Source organism: Argiope bruennichi, chromosome X2 (genome assembly GCF_947563725.1).
Source record: "Argiope bruennichi chromosome X2, qqArgBrue1.1, whole genome shotgun sequence".
Classification (NCBI taxonomy): Eukaryota; Metazoa; Arthropoda; class Arachnida; order Araneae; family Araneidae; genus Argiope; species Argiope bruennichi.
Genome location: NC_079163.1, coordinates 27,029,931 through 27,045,645, shown reverse-complemented (window position 1 = coordinate 27,045,645; position 15,715 = coordinate 27,029,931). Strand labels below are relative to the sequence as shown.

Below are 15,715 nucleotides of genomic sequence, written 5' to 3'. Positions count from 1 at the left end.
GAATACAGTAAAATAAAACTTAAGGTCTGTGGGAACCTTCTAAAAGAGAAGGCTTATCCTAAAACTGTCACATTTTTTTGCTCTCAGTACAATGAACAAATGTTTTAATAAGTTTTTAATTCTTGATTCATACTTTTCCAATTTATAACTTCACCGCGACTATACAGAGACTTACAATTCTGCATAGAAAATCATAACCACGAAATGTATAAATATGAGGAAATTAGCAATGAATTCATTAAATTTTACATGAAAGGTGGTTTACCATATACTTACTGAAATAAAATTAAAAAGCAAAATATATAATGAATGATTCAAACTAAAAATATTTTTTGATTGTTTATTATTGTTAATCTCATACACATGACAAAAATGAAATTCCAATACACAATGAAAGATGCATAATTCCGTTGATGGAGTTTTTAAATGGAAAGTTTAGCAAACAACAAGGGTAAAAAACATTATGATATATCTGAAAGTGGATTTATAATGAATTCACATTCTGCTTAGTTTTAGAGCAGTACATTGACAGCAGAACAATAGAGCACTTACATTGTAATTTTGATTATGTACCAGATTATTCAATGAATTAAATTATGAAATAAGCCTAAAATTCATTCTTCATGCATTGAATAAAAATTCATTGAAATCTCTGATAATTCCAGAGTACAAAAATATTATCAAAAACATTTCAATTATTATCTATACTTATATAAAGCTCAATGTGTGTGTGTGTGTTGGCGCTCTACAGAAATGACCATCTGACCTACAGCTGCCAAATTTGGTACGTGTATACCTTGGAGGTCGGGAATGTGTACCCAGGGTCCCTTTTTTTTGAAATTTTAAATAGAATTTTAATTATTAATCAAAAACTAATTTTCCCGCCAAAAAAATATCTTCATTTCCCCATCGCCAAATGAGTAAGGTTTCAGCATTTTTTTCTCATGCTAATGAGGCTTAGGCTTAACATTTTTAGGCCGATTATTTCAAACGATTCTGTTTATTTTCTGAATGTTTGATGCATTTAAAATTAAACGTTGTTAATTAATCGATCTTTCAGATTCATTCTGAAGTACTTTTGAATTAAAATAAAACAGAATAAAGGAAATTAAAAATTTCTAATCTGCATAGCGCTTGTTTAGTTATATTAACGTTCTGTTGTAAAGCAACACTAGGGCTATTTAGGGACGGAACTCGTAATTTTGAACCGTGGTCAGATGACGAGGACGACACCTGAGCTGGTACCCCCCTCTCCACACCACACCACACCAGCGGGAGGACGTTTGGCCTGACGGATTTAGCGTGCAACAGACCCCCTTACACGACGGTTCTTCGGTGGAATCGGGTCTCATACCTGAAACTTAACGGCTCACGAGCCAAGACCTTACCACCAGGCCACCGCGGCCTCTATCTGCACCCCAACTGGCGTAGTAAAATTCACGCATTTGCGTTACCATAACTGGCGTTGAAAATTCACGCATGCGCATTGTGTTCTGATTGTTTACATCTATTTTCAACGGAAGCGGACTTGATTTAAATTATTTTTAGGTTAGTTGTATGCTTTTGCAATTAAATTGTATTTATGTTAGTTTAAGTTCATCGCTTTTTAAATAATTTTTTTTAACCTGTTTTCGAAGTTACATGTTTTTTTTTACCTGTTTACCGATTATTTTAAAAGATTCTGTTTATTTTCTTAGTGTTTGGTGCATTTAAAACTAAACATTGTTAATTAATAGACCTGCTCATGATGAATCTGAAAAAATTTTGTTGACAAATTCTTTAGATATTACATAAATTAAGAAAGATATTCTTTAGTGCCCATAAGGTTTAAATGCTCAGTGACTCTGTTTTCAGTAATCATTACAAAAAAAAAAAAAAAAAAGCTTTGTTTCAGTAAAAAATATTATTATATTAATTGCAAATTAATCATTTCCACTTAAATTTAAAGCATAAATTCTACGGGAGCTAACAGAAAATTAGAGAGATACAGATTACGTTATGACTGAAGGCCTTTATAATATTATGAGTGAATTGAAATTTGAAGTTTTAAAATATTTTAATAAAGAAGCTATTAAAGTAGGAATTACATAAAATATTTAATTATTAAAATTTTAACGAGCATTAAGATTGGCGAACCGCCTGGTCGCCAAAGGCGGCTAGTCCATAATGTAATAAACTAATGATTCAAAGTTTAAAACTCACTAAAAATTATTTTGAACACATATGAACAGAAATTTTTAAAATAATGTTAACATTGTCATTGAATGGACAAGAGAATTCAATTAACGGAACTTCAATTTCATACATATGTATAACACATTTACAGAACACAAAGTTTTATTATAAAAAAAAAAGAAATTTTGTTCCAAGTACTTGTACAAGAACTATCTGCCATTATATAACACAAAGTTTTATTATATATAAAAAAAAAGAAATCATTTTGTTCAAGTACTTGGACAAGGACTATCTGCCATTATATAACAATCATAGTTTTAACTTAATAACATGAAAAAAATGTTAATATTTTAAAGCAGAAAACAGTTTACAAAACACAAAAATGTTTGAAGCACATAATTTAACTGGCATCGAAAATATAATGAATTTCTATTTGTATGACCAATTGTAACACTGGTAAAATAATCCAAAAGGCGAATTACAAGATAAACCCATTTTCCATATACAACTGGATTCAAAGGTGCAAATTTTGATAGTGATGATGAGTAATCGTCTTGTCTGTTACCTGCAATTCATAAAACTAAAATTAGAGCTCAATTATATTTAAATTAAGAAAAGAAGCAGTGTCATATCTGAATTTTTTAAATCAAAAATCTCAAAAATTTTACAATGTAACCAAGGAATTAGAAACAAATTTTATACAAAAATATTTTTCCTTTCTCATGATATATCATGACAGCACTTTTTTTTTCCCACTAAGAATCAAAATGCCAATCTTGAAACAATTAACTAATTTTTATCATTACATACTTTCCAATTCACTTGATAATAGCTTGCTATATGTTTTCTGTAATCAATAGAAATTCTGATTCTTATCTGTAATGCATGTAAATTCTGTACATATAATTTGTTTTTCTATCACACTACCATCTTAATGGCTACCTTTATATATTAGAGGAATCTAGTGTATGTCATACTTTATAGAGACAGAAGGATTTCAGAGAGAGGGGCACCCGGAATAAGCATTGCCATCTGTTTGTCGAGCTGTATCATATTTTTTCCAGTCAACTGAATCATTTTTAAATTAGCAGTGAGAAAAATTATCAATTCATTTACAAGTAAATTTTGTTTCTTATTGTTAGAAACAAAGTTACTCTAGGAAGTGATTTTTTTATTTTTTCATTTTAAATTTCTTTTTATTAGTGTCTAATTTTAAATTGCTACATCCTAACTTTGTAATCAAAATCATTTTGCAGCACAAATTTGTTCTTGTAATGCATTTAATAAACAGCTTTTATAACATTGTAAAAAATATTACAGTGTAAATGAAAAAGTAATGTGATATTGATATTTAAGTTCCATAACGTGCTATATAAAGATAAAACAAATCTTTATTCATTTCGTATCCGTTGATTTTCATTTGATTATTATTTTTGTGCCTTGTAGTTTTAATTTAATGCATGTTGAAGTCTTTTAAACAGCAAACCTATAATTTTAAAATAATTTAAGGTGACAAACTAAAAGTAATTTATATCTGCAATCTGAATAATTGAATAAATTAAATAACTTACTGAATTTAAGCAACACTTTTTATGAGTAGAAGACATGTTATTAAAATGTAATGATTTAAACCATCTTTATAAAACAATAATTAAAACAAAAATAACATAAATCTAGAAAAAATACTTTTCAAAAATATTATTAGCAAAGAAACAATCTGTAATCGCAACATTTACTAACCGTTCAGAGAAAGTACCAAATTCATTCTTTCTCTTGCTGTTCAATTAATTTCTAATCTAAATGGGGAAAAAAAACTAATAAAAAAACAAAAGATAACATTAGCATTTGTATCATAGTGATCACATAGATGCATCATAAGTTGAAGTATTCATTATATAGCATTTCAAGCTCATGCTGAAGAAATAATTTCCTAACATGGTTTTTCATATTGCTGAGAACACAGAGATTTATTATTTTTAATTAATTCAGAATTAATATTAGATAACATAGTCTATATTGTATTATATTTTAGCATATTCATGAATATTTAAAGATATGAATATTGAATGTGCTAAGGCTTCAACAAATTTATTATTATTTATTTATTATGATTCAATAGATCATAGATCTATTAATTTATTTATTACTAATATTATATATTTATTATAATTCAGTTCTTAAAAAAACTGGAGTTGAAGAAAATTTCTTTACTGAAAGTTATCCTCCTCTTCTAAATGAATAAAACAAATTGAGTTTTATTAATTGGCCTGTAAATAATAGTAAATGATCTATTAAATTATGATAACCCATTTTAATGAATGAAATAAAGGCATATTTCAACATTTAATGTTATATTGATAAACGAAGTTTTTAGGAGCAAATTTATCATATATAAATTATGACAATTTTACATTCACTTAAAATATTTTCACTTCATAAATTTATGTATCAGTCCATTTACTATTATTTTAAAATAAGTCACAATAATAACAACTTAAAGTTGAAAAGAATATATCTTACTGTGATAACTTCTTTTAACAGAGAATTATTGGAATGCAATTTTTTTATTGCAAACCAGGAAACGCTATATTCTGTTACACAAAACTGTTTAAATATAATTTTCTTTTAAACATATCATAGAGTTTAAGTTTTTCAATTCAGTTTCTCTTCAAATCAAGGTATGATTTTCAAATTGTTAAGCTATATCATGCAGAGCAATATATCCATATTTGAGGTTTCCACTGTACATTTGAACATATAAAAAAGAAAAACTTGGAATATTAATAAATATGATCTTATTAATTAAGAGTTGTCAGGAACATTAATTGTATTGCAGTCTATTATTGGCATTATAAGAATAGTGAAGGAATAAACCTCTACTTTAGAAAAATGAAACTTCTAATACATTTTTAGAGTTATAATTTATACAGAAGTGACAGTGAAAATGGTAGATGTTCTTAGAATCAATATATTATACAAATATAAATGGCCAAGATATTCAGCATATCAGAATTTCAACTACCATTTTTTAACTCAAAATACTTAATACTGCATGGACAAACATGGCTGTTGCACCAATGACCATCCTCCCCATAAAAAATCAACCAATTTATAACAATCAGTAAAGTTTTATTAGTTTGGGGGTATGTCAGTTTATAAACATTTGAAATAGAGGAAGGACACAAAATAAGTGTCCTTGTTTGGAGGCAACTGTGATTAATGAACAGAAAAATCATATTTCACATATAGATTATGGAAAGCATAGGGAGATGAATTTTACAGAAATAAAAAGAAGCAAAATTTGCCAATACAATATATTGTATAAAAGGTAGGACAGCATGTTGAAAATGTTCATATGAACCCTTGGATTCTAATGTTTTGATTCCAACAGTACCACTTTTTCTCTAATTGGGGACTAATTACTGTATTTTGTGTTTCCAGGAAAAGATTGGAATAAATAATCTTAAAATAATTATCTTTTATCTTTCTTCCTTTATCTTTTCATGATAATATATCAAGACAAATAAAAACACAAACAGAAATGCTGAGCTCAGAAACTATTAAAATGGATGTAAGCTGTTCTAGACTGTGAAAACAAAGGAATATTAATTAAAACAACAAATTCTACAAAGGAATATTAATTAAAACATTATGATGAAACTTTTGCTGACAGAAAACATTAAATAACCAATTTTGAAGATGAGGTTTTAATGGAAACATTCTTCACACCAGAAGCATCTTTAAACACAGTACAGGATTCATTAATATCAAGAAATTCAGAACCTTTAGAAAACAATTAAAAGCCACTTGAAGATAAAGAAAGTCTTAAACTTTCCATTTGTACTGAAAAATAACACTATCTCATTTTTTCCTCAACATTCGCTGTGATGAAATAATCCACAAAGAAAAGCTTGAAATGAATGACAAATTAAATAATCATTCTTTAAATATGGCAAAGGTTACTGAACAAAATGTTTTAAGTTAAATCGTTACCACAATGTTTTCATTAAAAAAAAAATTCTACCTAATGCAATGGGAAAAATGTGATACAATTCAGCATATAAATAAAAAAGCTTATCCTGGATGTTTTTCTCACAAACGTTCCCACCTCTGAAGAATATGGCTTGAGATGGATTTACCCCTCCCTTGAAATAAAGGTGGCCATTGAAACACTAGTTTCTATTGTTGCAATATTAAATAAAAAGGCTGCAGAGCCTGTTTGTATCATCATTATGTGTATAAATTTATCTAAAGTTTAACCTAGCATCTTATTTTACCTAAAAATGATTATAAAATATTATCAACAAAAAATTGAACAAATATGATCTTACTGGAACATTATCAATGTAACTTAACATTCAAAAAGTTTTTTGATAATATAAATAAAAAATGATTTGAGGATGCAAATTTTGGACTTCAATGTAACATGACTTCAACAAAATTCCAATAATTTTTCATGACAGATGAATATATCCTTTCATTGTAATAGAGAAACTTCATTATTACACATTTTGACAATTCAGGACATGCTTTTTTTACTGTACCGAATTTCACTAGTTTTTACTATAAATAAGCAACTAAAAATACACAAATACCTTCATAATTCCAAAAAATTAAGCTGGTTGAGCTTTCAAAATTACATTCATTATCACATGATCAATCAATTCATCCAGAATGTTCTGGTAAGCTTGCTAAAATAACAGAACAGAAAGATTAAAGAGAAATAATGGAAGCAATGCCAAACTAATACATCTTATACAAAGATTATATTACAGAAGCAACAAAATAAACATTATCTGTAATTTTACAAATAATTCCTTTATAATTAACTATAAATGATTTAAATAGCAACGCTGAAGTTTACAAAACATATATATTTAAAATGGTTAATATCCTTTCTCAAATTTCAATACTCACTCTACTACTATGAATTAAAGACTAAAAACAATATCCAATGTAAGCTCCAAAAAATTCAAATACTACTTCTCATGTTAAAACATCAAACAAGTAATATTTTTAGTATACATGAAGAAAACTTACTGCTAATCCTTTAAATGATTTGAAACAGCATATACAGAGGTTTCTAATATGTACTCCCCAAACGCTGATAAAACAGCCTTTTTTTCTATACAATTTCCCAACAATTTTACCTTTGACACTTTTTGTTTACATCTTAACCTTCAGTAGCTAAACTTCATCAATATGCTAGCTCAAAAATGTTCACATGCTATATATATATGCATGTATTAAAAACAATGTGACTGTTGCAGGAAATTACGCTAGGATTTAAAAGTTTTTTTAAAAAAATTAATAAGTTTTTAATTTTTAGATATTGTTACTGTTAAGAGACAAGCGGCATTAAAAAATGTTTAATTTCTATAATGCCTGAATATAATTTTAAATTCAATGACTTTTCATTTTAAAATTTTTACAAGATTTAAGAAAATGCTATACACCTCGGCACTAAATCACAACTGAATTGATGTAATCAAAATTGCTGTAAACTAACCGGCTTAGCATATGTTAATGTAATTACACTGAATAAAACGATTTTTGAACATCATTCCAACATTTTCCCTTTCATATAAGCGATATATATTTAATATAAATTATATATATTTTATAACATGAAAAAAAGTCAAATTGAAATTGGTGTATTACTAACTCGCCGCAACTGTCATTCTTGTGTTGTCATTATTTTTACTAGTAACTTACATTCATAATCTCCTCGTGCTCTTTAGCTTTATCTTTATCTTTATCAACTGACGGCTTTTCTGTCGGTCCCGGCATAATAAATTTATCCTTCAAGCACTTGGATATAATCGATAATCAATATTTATCAAGTTTACGAGTAAGTAAGAAATTAATACGTCTTCCAAACAAATATGGTCTACTCAGTCTAACCAACGCTGAATATAGATGGCGCTGAATTGGAAATTTAGATGGTGCTAAAAGTATACCGACGCCTTACTTCCGATCTTTTCCACTTCCCATTAAGGGATTTTTTAAATCGTTTTTTTTCCCCCTAATAACAAATATTTTTGAAGCTTTTTGGACCAAGCTGGTTTATATCCTTTACAAAATAAATATTTTATGCTTTTTCGCGTAGAATATCACGTTTTAAACATTAATGAGCCTGTTGAGTTCATCATAGTACATACACACGGGATTTTGGAGATTTTCTATAACAAATCGAATAAAACCACCTGCATTTTAAACTCCATCAGATGTAAAACATTATTATTAATACAAAAAATGTAGCTCTGAATTCATATATTTCGAAAAACTAAGATGATGCAAGTTCTCCGAATGAGAACAAAATGTATTTTCTCTTGCAAATCAGTGCGTCGAAATCAAAACCACACTCAAGGTGGAGAGTTTCCCTGCTACAGAAGAGAATTACCCAAAAGCAATTTCGCAGCTTTAAAAGAAATTCGGACTTAATGATTTGTTAGAGCAAATATGCGTTAGAGACCTGTTATTCGACTATTGGATACTCGAAAACAGACCTACAAGCTTTATATGATGAGTTGAAAGAAAGCCAGGATACGAGCTCGAGAGAGTAGGATGCACGCAAGAAAAATGTGACGATTTTTAAAGCCCTTTAATTGATTCTTGTCTGCTTGAAGAAATATTATTGGCATGGGAATGAATTAGAAAACTGAAAGACGTTTTCGTTGAAAACGCTCATTAAAGAACTTAATAAATTTCCTTAAATAAGGAGTAAAGGGTGATGAGACGGTCGAATTATCGTCTTTTCATCATACTCCAATTAAAAGAAAGTCGAAACAGTAAATAAATTGGATAATTACCCTACCGCTATAACATTGGTAAGCGAAGTTTACTATGCATCTTTTGTAATAAGAAATATCAATCTAAGGATTGCTTTGGAGCTAGAAATATGCTTCAATATGAAACAGAAAGATGTGCTTTGAAACATAGAGAATACTTTTGTTTTCCGTCGCGCACTTTTCAAAGTTCTGGGAAGTAAAACATTCACGTGTATTTTGTGTCAAGTTGCACTGTTATTTAATGTGTGATCATCCCATAAAAAATATTATGAATAAGTCTGATATTATTGAATTCTAATTCATTGCTTAACAGTTGTATAAAATAATGTTTCTAATGACTTTCTTCTTGTGAAAATATAACAGAATAATTATATAAATGGCAGAGTAATTATACTAAAGTCTTCGACTGATAGAGGGTCTTAGTACTCTGATATTTCAAAATATGCAATCGAGAAATAGGGCTTTAAATCAAGTAATAAAAGAAAAATATAATATATGTTATTGGGGGTGCAGAAGGGGAGAATTGCAGAATCGGATATACAGTGACTTAGAATGAAAATTTTGAATCACTGTTTATCTGTATATTTGAAAATTTAAAGAAAAAAAAACTTTTTTTAGATTTTAAATTATCCATTCAACTGAGCGTACCATTGAGATACCATTCAACTGAGCGTTTTTGTTTTTTTTATGCTTGCAACTTGCGTATTTTTGAGATCGACACATTCCAAAGGGAAGCAGTTGTACTTCTCAAGGTAAAAGCAAAAGTGACTCCTTTAAAGTAAGTGAAAAAGCTCGGATTAAAGCTTATAGCATGCTATATTGGTGCTAAGTTGGCACGATCGGTGCAAATTTAAATTCTTCAGAAAAAAAAAAGTGCCATGGTAAGCTAAGTAATTTACCAAATTTCACTCAATCTTAAGATTAGTAGCATGGGTTCTCAAATTTGTTAATAATGCTAGAATACTATCAGTTAGTGAAAGAAAGAGTAAAGAACGCTAGAGCAGATAGAGATGCCGAAATCCAGTTAATACGATTTGTGTAAAATCAAAGTTTTCCAGATGAGAACTCCATATGTGTGTATTAAGAGGTGAAAATAATGTCATTCATTTGAAAACTCGAATTACTGAACGTATATAAGATACTCCTAATATTTTGTCATCAATTATATTGCGTAACAATTGTATTTTTACAGAGACTTGTATAGCATTTCCATACTGAGAATTAACATGCTGGGACACAATTGCTTCTCAGCATAATACATGGAAAGCATTGGATATCAAGTGGAAAGAAAACTGTCCGAAAAGTATGAAATGCCTGTGTTAAGAGTAAAAGATGTATAAGAAATCTCTCATGGTCGATCCAGTTTCATTACCTGCTGACCGAGTTGAAAACGTAGCAATGTTCGAAGTGGTTGGTGTTTATTTAGCTATCACCCTGAACATAAAACGGGATGACATGGTTTAGGCTGTCCTCTACACTTGTGCCTTTTACTAAGCATTACATCTAGAGTTAATTCTTTCGCTCTTTAGTGGCGCCTTTTTATTATCTTTTCGTCGTTTTTGGTTGCTAGAGAAAAACTTCGAGTAATCTATTCGGACAACGGCTCAAATTTCAGATGGGCTTGAAATGAACTATCCACTATCGACTGTAATGAAGTTTCTCTATATACAGAGATATAAGATATAACGTGGAAATTTTTCCTTGCACATCTGCCTGGTGGAAGATACTTATGAGAACCGTGAACGAGTTTCACAGGAGAACATTAAATATTGCCTGCCCTATTTACGTATGAGAAACTGGTGACATCCTTATATTCTTATGAGGATGCGAAAAAATCGTTAACTCAAGCTCGTTAATATCTCTCTCTGAAGACAGACAGGGTCTTATTACAATTACAACAGCAATGTTTTTATTTGACGGATCAAATGCCGAGGTTAAATATTTGGATATGCGGAATGCTACTCATTTCCGCGAAAGATTAAGAATTCGGCCAAAGTAATCGAAGAGTTGAGAAAGCAATTTAGGAGCAGATATCTGGGGCAGCTGATTCAAGAACAGAAATCTAAATGTCATCCTGCTGGTGTGGTACGGAATTTTGGAGAAGGGAGTTCCAGCTCAAGTGCCGCCCTCGTCATCTGACTACGGTTCAAAATTACAAGGTCCGTCCCAAAATAGCCCTAGTGTTGCCTTAAAACGGGACGTTAATATAACTAAGACTAAAACTAAAACTTGATCTAGAAAAATGAACAGCAATAAGAGCGACAAATACGCACAATTCCAAAAATGTACTTTTTAGATTGAAGGATATCTGAAACATTTGAGCTAGACGCAAATAATTTATTATATGATCTTTACGCTAAATTTATAGATTTCTATCAAATTTTTAAGGGAATCTATCTGTCTGGTTATCTGAAACCATATGAACAACATGGCTACAAAGCATAAAGAGCTGAATAGGTAAAATTTGATGCGCAGATTTTGCAGCTATAATGCAAACATGCGTCAAATTTGGAACCAAATTCATCCAAGGGATGGTTTGGGCTAACTCATGCATAAATTATCATAAACATGCGATAACTTAAAATCTCAAGGACTTAAATATATTAAATTCGGAATGTTATCTTAGTGCACAGTTGCAGTTCTATGTCAAATTTTAGTTTCAATCGATCTGAAAAAATCCATGCAAAATCCATGTTCTATTTTATGATGCATGAGTATTACAAGTGAAAATATATACCAACGTTTTAGGTGGAGGGGGGAGGGTCATGTTTAAAAATATAATCTTGAGTAGGGAAATTTTCGAAGGGGGTAATAAAATTTGGGGTCAATAAATGCATCGAATCGGCCTGGAGTATGGCGTTTGGTACTAAACTGTGCCGTTATATACCTATAACTTTATTTTGAATATAAAATTAGAGATGCTGTTAATAAGCTGTTAGCTTATTAATTTCGTAGGAAATAAAAGGTTATAGTGGAAATCAGTACTTAAAGAATCTGTTGAGAAATTTTTTAAGAGTTTAAAAGATTATTACAATTTCTTAAATTATTCATAAAGTATTTGAGCATAGTGCACTTTTGAGTCCAAGATTCGATCATTTAATATTCTACATGCAGTGCATAGAGTATATATATATATATATATATATATATATATATATATATATATATATATATATATATATATATATATATATATATATATATATATATATATATATATATAACTCTAATTTCAGTTTAATTAATTTCCAAAGCTTTATCTTAATTTAGCCCATAGTAATTTCATTCTCTTATTTCCTGATCCAATTCCACTTTCTCTACTTAATTAATTCAAGGGAAGCTTTATAAAATTGCTGAATCGGCTAAAAGCCCACACTTTCACACGCTTTGCGTGAAGGGACAAAATACCGCTGACTTTACAAATTCTTCTAAAGATCCCTGTGTTCCGCTTGCTTTTTGATTGACATGCCATGGAAATTCCTATTAAGACATCACAGTATATAAGACAAGGAAAATTTGTTTCTTCCTCTTTTTACGCCACTTCTTGACTAATATGTTGCTGTGAGCGGACTTTCTTGTCCGCGTCGCTTGTACATAAACATGCCTGCCTCCCGGGAGAGAAAATAAAACGTACTTAAAAATACAAAGTGTCTTCACTGATTTGAACCTGCATTCTGCTCCAAGAAATTTTATATATATATATATATATATATATATATATAATGTGTGTGTAATATTATTTGTTGTGAAGCATGATGCAGTTTGAAGACAATGATGATACTTTCGTGACGTCGTTTTATTTCATTTTGAAGAAGCAAGCATATGTACAAGCGACGAGCACACAGAACGACACAGAAAGGAATCAGGAAAAAGCTCCTGGACATTTTATCCCTGGTCTTATATAACCTATGATTTTGATAGGGAAAATATTTCTTTACAGTCCTAATGTATTATGAAATTTCGATAGGGATTTTCGTTATACGGGTGGACAAGGTAGGGGAAACACAGGGAGATTTTAAAAAAGAATTTGCTTGATCAGTGGTATGTTATCTCTTCACGCGTAGTGTGGGAAAGTTAGATTTTAGCTGATTCAACAATTTAACAAAGCTTCTCTTGAATTAATTAAGTAGAGACAGTGGAATTGGATCACGAAATAAGAGAATATTTTAGAATGAAGTTACTATGGGCTAAATTAAGATAAAATCTTGAAAATTAATTAAATTGAAATTAGAGTTAAAATATCATTACATATATATATATAAAATAGAAGATATATTACATATATACTTTATGTATTATTTGATAATACATAACATAATTTTTCATAGACATGCCTTCTTGACTATACTATAATCGTATCAACTGTATTGCGCCTAGTGTTCAGAACAAAGAATTTACACTACAGAACTCTAAGGAAATATCACTGTTCCTTAATGAAATCTATTTTATTTTTTTCAAGAAGATTGGATTTATAAGACCACAAAAATATATATTATAAAAATAAACCAATTTATATAAGGCTTTCAGCTAACTGATTTCGATCAAATTTTTTTTAATAAAAAAAAAACATATATAGTTCAATTAATTGCTCAAATGAGATCAACCTTACAGCCGCATTTCTTTCAGAATATAAACTTAGTGTAAGGTTTGAGGGGTCTTGATTCCCATACTCCCCCTTCCGGCTGTATTCGATCCTGATGCATTAACCCCATGTCAGTGACTAATGTCTAAAATAATCGTCAAAGTCGACTCGCTAGATCGCGCCCATTGAAAATTTCGATGATTACGGCCAAATTTAATATAAACGTTTGATTCACATTAAAGATCGGTCTTTCGTAACAGCAATTCGCCAATGACACACAGTTAAAACACAATTACTGCGACTTTCTTTACTATGAAGCATGCAACTCTCGTGTGTGAAAATGAAATTCTGAGCACTCGTCTTTATTGACTGAGGACCTATCTTTATTAGAGAGCATGCGAGAAAGATTCGAGGAAACCATTCCTGCTGGTTGTAATTTTTGTTTCGTAAGTTTTAATATTGTTCCATTAACTTGTGCCGGCAATAAAAAAATAAGGCGCCTATAGTCGATTAAGATTTTTTGCTCACACTGCCCTGAATCATGACAAACATTTATGAAATCCTTTTCAATCAAAAATGCGATTCGTGAAACTTAATTATGAATTCATGTATAATTAATTCATATTAGGATAGTATCTTTTTATTAAGAAAGAACGGGCATACATGAGATTTAACATCCTCAGGTGTTCGTTAATCTGCAGAAATGATGGTAGCTAACAGTAAGCAGTAAAAACATACATTTCATTCTTGGCATGTAAGCGAATCCTCTATCTGTTTTATTCGCAAGCAACCAACCATTCGCGGCTTCTGGTAATGATGGCAACCCCTATAGCCATCATTACCCCCATAGCCATTTAATCCCTTCTCAACGGGTGTGTCATATATACATCGCCAGCGAACGTCTCTCACAGCCGGGCAACCCACCCGTGCATTTCTGGAAATCGAACTCATGGGGCAGTGATGTATATGGGCATTCTAAACTGAAACAGTCTTTAAACGCCACTAGATGGCTCCCTGTGTCCATTACTTTTGAAATAAATATAATTTTAGTATCCTGACCTTCAGTTTGCGCATATTCAGCCTTCGGTATTTTACTCATCAACTATTGCGGGTGGGGGTAAGAGTAATATAAATAAACAGAGCTGGGTTGTGCAACGTTCCACTTGATAGAATCGTTTGTGTTTCTGATCTTGCTCCAAATTCTTTTCTTCTTCGTCCTTTATTATTGCTATTTAACTGTAACTCGTCTTTTTGGTTTTTACCGTCAATTCTGTTTCTTGAGCGTAAATTTCAGATACATTTTGCGTACTGCTCTTTTTATTAGGGAAAGCCTTGGTTTCGGTTTATTGTGGCAAGAAAACATGATTTGTGCAGGAAGAATGTGCTCAAATTATGAATGAACTAATAATCTAAAAAGGTAGAAAAATGACGACGTTAGGACTTAAACTTTATTTTTTGGGATTGTTATACAAATATTTTACCACCGTACAAAATTTGGTGGCCCAAAGCAAAAGTTCACTTTCTGCTGCCAACAATAATTATGTGGTGCAATTCAATGCAACTGTTGCAAAATTTATTGGCGGTAAAAGGTTAATTCCTGCCTTCGCAATACTTACCAGGCTCGTTGCAGTAGAGCAAGTGATTTCGTATAATTCCAGGATTTTGATGTCTTCTGTTCATAAAAACATGCACAATAAAAGTCCCGGAATTGGGGTGTGTTGGGATGAAGCGAGCGGACTATTTTTCTCGCGTAGGAATATCTGTGTGACTCCGCTTCTGGCGCTTCGTTCCGGCACCATTCCTCCCGCGAACAAGATGCTGTGTGCTTAATTGTAAATACCTGTGTTCATTTCTTTTCGTTTTCTATGTCCAATAAATGTGCTGTCTTCAAAACCCATGCTGAGATTATTGAAAAGTAACAACAAATTGGTAGCAGAGGTCTGTGGTTCTGGTTCGTGGTAAATGTTTCGTTAAAATTTCTAAGTGAACTGTGTGACTGAAACGAAATTGCAAGCATGGATAAAGTAAATGTCCCTGAGCTGAATGGAACTAATTATTTCATTTGGGCGTTGAAAATACAGGCAGCGCTGAGTTTGAAAAGATTGAACTCTGTTATATCCGCGGTGAAACCAGATAATCTAAGTGAAAAAGATGCAGCAGAATGGAA

At 30.7% G+C, this 15,715-nt stretch overlaps 1 long non-coding RNA gene across 1 annotated transcript; it reads right to left on the bottom strand.

Annotated features, from left to right (window-relative positions):
- Positions 1-346: 346 nt before the first annotated feature.
- Positions 347-8,088, bottom strand: LOC129960895 (uncharacterized). The gene is made up of 4 exons (XR_008783715.1): positions 7,891-8,088; positions 6,771-6,866; positions 3,916-3,971; positions 347-2,740 (listed from the first exon to the last, which is right to left on the bottom strand). It is a non-coding gene; the product is annotated as an uncharacterized LOC129960895 (long non-coding RNA).
- Between the last annotated feature and the right edge of the window lie 7,627 nt (positions 8,089-15,715).